The following is a 6,570-nucleotide window of genomic DNA, read 5'->3' as shown; positions in this document are numbered from 1 at the left end:
TGTTTTTCCTCCGACGAGCAGGATTTACTTCCGGCAATAAACGCCAACAATAAAAAAAAAAGTGTGTAAATGTCACAGCGCCCCCTGGAGCCTCGGAGGAGATTTGCTTTACTGCTCTACTCTGATTTTGTAAGCAGGGTGCAGCATGTTACCACATCCTGAACACTCAGACTGATGAAACACACCACGTTTATTACCTTACACACCCGACAGCTTGCAGCCTGATAGAATATATGTTATCTCAAGACAGTTGTCACTTTCATGGTTGATTATGAGCTGGGTGAAGGCACAACATCTTTACATTTGGTTTCAAGTAGCAGAAAAAGTTTATTTACACATACACTTCTATCATTTGTGATTCAAATATAAACATATACAAACATATAATCATAATCAGAGACTGTAAATGTATGTAGAGAGAGTAAAGAGACTATATGCAGGGCTGTAGTCAGGTTTTTTTTAAAAAAATAGTAAGGTCATTAGTCCATGTCCCTTTAAAAATCTATTAAATAAGGCCCTGAAGTATATATTTTCTTACTTAGTTAATTACATAATCTATCTATTATCTTCTACACTGCCAGATATAAAATTCAGATTGAAAAATACAAAATTATGAATAGTTATCTACATATTTCCCCTGGCTCATAAGTATTCAAATTTAAACATATCAAGACAATACATACTGAAGTCAGCATGTAAAATTCCCAAAATATGCATATTTTTAATTGTAGGTTGCAATTACCCAGGAAAAATAAACCAAGCATGTGACCTCAGTTGTCTTCAGTGCTTCGGTAACTTTGTGCAAATACTGGAGAATATTTTAGCAAATAAAATTAATTAATCAATCAAAAGATAGATATATAAATAAATAAATAAAGCTCCTGACACAACTAGGTCATAGCCAGTGAAGCATGTATTGACCCACGTGTTTAGCATGTTTAAATTCACATGTCCATTTATGTTCAGTGTATGTGGAATGTCACAGAAAGAGAGCGACAGGTACTAATGAGCAAGAAAGTCTCGACACCCTGATATAGCATTTGTTTATCACTAAAACGCCTCTGACAGGCCCTGCACAGACAACAGCAATCCATCCTGTTTAATATTCCTTAATTTTCACCAAAAATCTGACTTTGATGAGAACATGCTCAAAAGTGAGCCACTTTCTGTCAAACATAAATTAAACATTATTGACATACAGCACACATGGAGTTATGGCTAATTTAAAAAGTCTTGAAAAATGACAGTACACGTTTTAACCAAAAGAGGGCAGCTGCGTGTTTCTTTGGACTCATTTCAAACCTCATCAAGATAACTTGAACCACAGCATTGCAACAGCATTACCACTTTGAGGTGTGTTGTGTTCATTCTTTCATTTTGATAATTAAAGGTTTTGGAATATTTTAGTGGCTGACACTCAAGGCAGTGGCAGATATTTTAAGAGATAAAATGTGATTATTCAGTAATGATATCTGCTTTGTTCGGACTGAAAAAGGAAGTAAGGCTCTTAAATGTGCCAGTCCAATGATTGTGTGTTGCCTGCTGATTTATATTGCTTAAACAAAAACAGCGAGGACATCTTATCAGATTTTCGCACCTGTGAATTGATTGTCTATCGCTGGTTAAATTGAGGTGTTATCTGTCATCTCTATCATTTCCAATAATTTCATATCCGTCCACAATGATTGGAATGGAAGCCACAATGTTTTAAGCTGACACATGAATTAATAAAGGCCAGTTTCTGCTGTGGGTATCAGCTCTGTCCAACCATCTGTCAGCATATTGTGATATTCATTTTCCTTCCCAGCATCTACAAACACTCATAAAAACCTACACGCACATGTACACACACACACACTTGTGTTAGTTGGCCACACACACACGCACAGGCTCAAACGAACACACATACAGCACATGACTGCTCTGCCCACCGCCCACTCCTGACAGCTAACCTTTGTTGCTTCCCGAGACACCCCAGGGTGTGTCCTACCGTGTGTATACTTGTATTAGTCATGTTGTGGGGACTTAAATCTGTTTACACAGTCACATTGCGGGCACTCTCCTGCCTTTTGGGGACAAACAGAAAAACTCTATGACGCAAATCTTCCAATTTCAGGGCTGAAGACAGTTAAAATAAGGGTGAGGAGGAAATTAATGTAACTAAATTCAATGTCATCTGAAGTGATGGAAACACAACTGTGTGTGTGTGTGTGCATTGGAGGGGGGGGGGGGGGAGTTTGCACATGAGGGATTGCGTGCAAGTGAATTTTTATTTCCATTTACAGGCTTATTTGATATGATCTTTTGCATTCCTGTGTGTGTGTGTGTGTGTGTGTGCGTGTGTGTGTGTCTTAATATAGAGAAGAGTTTAACGTCTACGGGACCACATCCTGATCTTCTCCTTCAGGGTCCTTTCATGGCAGTCACGCATTTCATTACAAGCTCTCCACTTGTGCTGGTATAAGTCGTGCAAGCAACAAATTAGATAATGAAAACTACAGATTCGTGTTCTGATATGACACATTCTCCCTTTTTTCTGGGAGCCAGACCCACTAAACTTCACTGGAGTCATGTGATGGACTCATGAGACATGAGCCCACAAACCATACTGGTTCCCAGAAGATTGTTCTTAAGGCCAGTCTACAAACATTTTAATGCCCTATGAGCAAAGACGTGGCACTCTTGGGATACGAGTTCTACTGGCGTGATCGGACACGTGGCGATGATGATCTTTACACCACACCTGTGATGATTGGAAATGTCAAAGTTGAAATGACTGGCTGTCAAATGTGGAGGTGTGTGGTTGCAACAGATGTAGGCATTGCTTTTGTAGCAGGGTTAATACTCTATAATAACCTTACTACAATTTGCATATTGCATATTGGAAAGAATGTTTGCAATTTAAATTACTGCATGTTTAAATGACAACATGCAAGTTACAGGTATGCAAGTACAAATATCCGCCAAACATTATCAACACAGGTTTGAGGGGATTTTGTTTGTGTGAAGGATATTTAGACAAAGTGTTGATTAATTTAGCCGAGAGCGAGTTTTGAATAGAAATCCACAGAGGATTGCGGAAAAGTGATCGTCAAGAGGAAAGGGAGGAAAATATTTCTCAGCTAGTTGTTCAAGCAACAAAGGCATTGATAAATGATGTGAATAGTGTCTGATTAAATTCTTTAAAACATCACGTTAACTTGTTTCTATTGACTTTTCTTCTTCTCTTCTCAATACAAAAATGATTTGAATTGGTTTACTTAAATTTACTTGAGTTGATGTGGCTTAAGTTTCGGGGTGTTTTTAAAATTTTACTCGACTTTATTGGAAGAAAGTCGACTTGAAGGTACTTAACTTCGCTTGACTTGATGTGACCCAGCTTGAAGTTACTTGAAGAGACCATAAAGAGACTTGAAGTGACTTGGCATGACTTGAATTGATTTGAAGTGACTCGAAGCGACTTGACTTGATCAACTCGACTTGTTTTGAGGTTACTCCATTTGACTAGACATGGCTTCGGCTGATATGACGTGTGCACTGGATCACTAGATGTGAGTAATTTGAAATGACTTGGTTGGTCTTGTAGTGTAGTTTGACTGGATTTGATCTGATTTGTCTTCCTTGTCATTCAACATAATTTACATGAACTTGACAACACAGGTACGTTTCAAGCCCAGGTCAGTGCGCTAAAAGGGAACATGGACATCTTCTCTGAACAAATGTTGTTTACTCTGACGAAGACATAAGAACAGATGGCTGGTTTGCATCTGTACCCCTCTTCATGCACACACACTCTCTCTCACACACACACACACACACACACACGTACAAATGCTTCTGTGACTCAGCATCATTGCGTCAATACTGCCCTCAACACCGTGCCGTATGCCAGTTAACCTGAGTGTCTGGTCGTGACTGACGCTGGAGGGAGAGAATAAAGGACGGAGGAGATGAGATGAGGAAAAATGGTGGGACCAGAAAAGAAGCGGAAATTACCCAGGCTGTGATTGTAAAGGTTTTCAAATAGATGCTGTTGCTGCATACACACAAACAACAAAGCGGGGTAGAAATACACACACACACACACACACACACACACACATAATTGCACACCAACATTGAAAATGCTTATCTTCCTTCTGTTCCTTCTGCAACCAATCTAAATGTACAAATGTACTCTATCTAATACAAGCAAACAGACCTACTGTTTATTTATGTTATTCTACTATTTACAGTATAAAATTCAGTTACTAATTCTGGGCTTCTCCAATATGTGAGCAACACTAAGTCTTACTCTTATATCAGCCTAATCCCAAACAAATAGAATTGAAATTTCTGAGTGCGTAGTGTTTTTGGTGTTTCTTCAAAACTATGAGATTTTTCACCTGAATGTGTTTTGGGTTTCAATATTTTGGGTAATACGTTTTTTTTGCTTTCTTGCTCACTTTTGAGCGATAAGATAGATACCACTCAGTGTGCGTTAAATAGGAGCCGGAGCCAAATTAGGTTAGCGTAGCTTAGTTTAGCTTAGCGTAAAGATGGAAAGCAGTGAGAAAGTAGCTAGCTTGGTTCTGTCCAGAAAAAAAACAATACACCTGCTAATACCTCTTAAGCTCACTAATGTACAGGTAACATCGTTTTTTTTTCATCTGTGCACACATATAAATGTAAAAATGAGCATGTGTTGTTAAAGGGAGTTAGTTCTAGAACTATTTATTGGCAAAAAACAGAGGAGTGCAGTCATTTCGTACAGTTTTGCTGTCACAGGCAAGTTAGCAGGTGACTAGCAGGGACACGGCACAGAAGCGCTGGGCATATGAGTAAACTGTTGTTCATAATAACGTGCTAAGTTAGTAAGCTTTAGTGAGGCTGGCAGGCTAATTTTTAAATGAAGGTGATACCCACGCTAGCTGTTTACCGCTACCTTGTGTCTTTATGCTAACTACCTCCTGACCCCAGTTACGTCCTTAACATATGGACTTGAAAGTGGTATCAAACTTCTCATCTCGGTGTTGGCAAGAAAGCAAATAAGCATATTTTACAAAATGTTTAAATAGAAGGGGCCACCGCACATATGCACAGCTCTGTCTGCTGCAAGGCACAATATAGTTATCCAACAGTACTGGCCCCCTGCTTCTGGTCCTCACTCTGGTGCTAATTCCTTTAACAATTCATTATGAGATTATAAGTATTTTGATACATCCAGCCTACATTTTTAGCATAAATCAGGATACCAGACAGACAATCTTTTTCTCTGAAGCTCAGATTCTTCATATAAAATACATGCTCTAATTTTAAATTCAATCCTGATTCAAATGTTTATGAGCCTTAAGATTATCATTATAAAATACTTTGATACATATTCTTGCAGAAGAAATAGACACCAAGTCTACTATTTTTAATAATCTTTCATCCTTCTCTTTTCATCCATCCTCTCTGTTCTTGGTTTAATCTGTCCTCGCTGAGCTGGCACACACACTACTAGCTCTGAAGGTATTTATTTATGTAGCAACAGTCCCCTCTTCTTCTTGGGCCTTCCCACACTCTCATTCCTTTTACGGATACTTATTAACCTACCTTCTCCCCTCTTTTTTGTTTGTGAATTTTCTTTCTTTTTCTTCTCTCATCGTACTTGTTTTTTTTGTATTTTCATTTGGCCTGCTTCTCTAGCAATATAAGACGTTGTCAAAATGTTATGGCCTTGACCTATTTACAAGAAGAAACAGTGTTACAAATGCTGGAATTTCAACCATCATCTCCCAAAGTTTTGTAAAAATTCCAATCAGCTGCAGAGGAAAGACAAACAAAAATGTTAAGGCGGTGTGTGTTTTCACATCTTCTTCCTCTGCGATCCTTTAAACCTCACACACAATAGAGAAAGACAAACACAAGTAAACAGTGGCCGTTTGATCCCATGTAGTGCACCACCATGTGTGTGCAGCATGTCCCGGGGAGCATGTAAATACTGCTAAGTGAGGGGTGGGTGTCTTTCACTGTGTTTATACAGGGAAGTGAAAATCCGAGCACACACCTGTCAGTGTTCCCTGTAATGTGGATACAGACTGTTTGTTGTACTGCAGCCACCGGCCGTCCAATCTGGCTTCCTCTCAGTTTTTATCAGCAGCAGCAGAGTGTGGGAAGAAAAAAAAGAAATAGACAGTGAGATGGAATGAAAGGGAGGTCGGCTTTGTAATTTTGTCTATTTTGTGAAGCAGACAAAAATGACAGCTGTGGAAAAGAGAGAAAGGTCCATTGACGAGGACATAAAACCACAAAGTCTGTTTCTTTCATCTTTTTTTCTGTGTCTTCTTTGGAACAGCATTTCCAACACAAACAGCTGTCAAAATCCAGAACTCCAGTGCCTGAACACAGTTACATACTTAGTCTGAATTTCATGAGAAAAAACAGCTGAATACTGTATTTAGTTTTAGGAAAGATTGCAAACGATTGATAAAAGTGGTAGAGTTGAAGCCTAGGTGACGGTGTGACCCTAACCTGAACTCAAGGCATAATTAGAGCACATGAGCCTGTTTTCTAGGATGCCCAGTTTCCATTAACATTCCTGTCTTG

This window comes from Scomber scombrus, chromosome 6 (genome assembly GCF_963691925.1).
Source record: "Scomber scombrus chromosome 6, fScoSco1.1, whole genome shotgun sequence".
Lineage (NCBI taxonomy): Eukaryota > Metazoa > Chordata > Actinopteri > Scombriformes > Scombridae > Scomber > Scomber scombrus.
The sequence above is the reverse complement of the archived record's forward strand: the minus strand, read 5'-3'. Positions refer to the sequence as shown.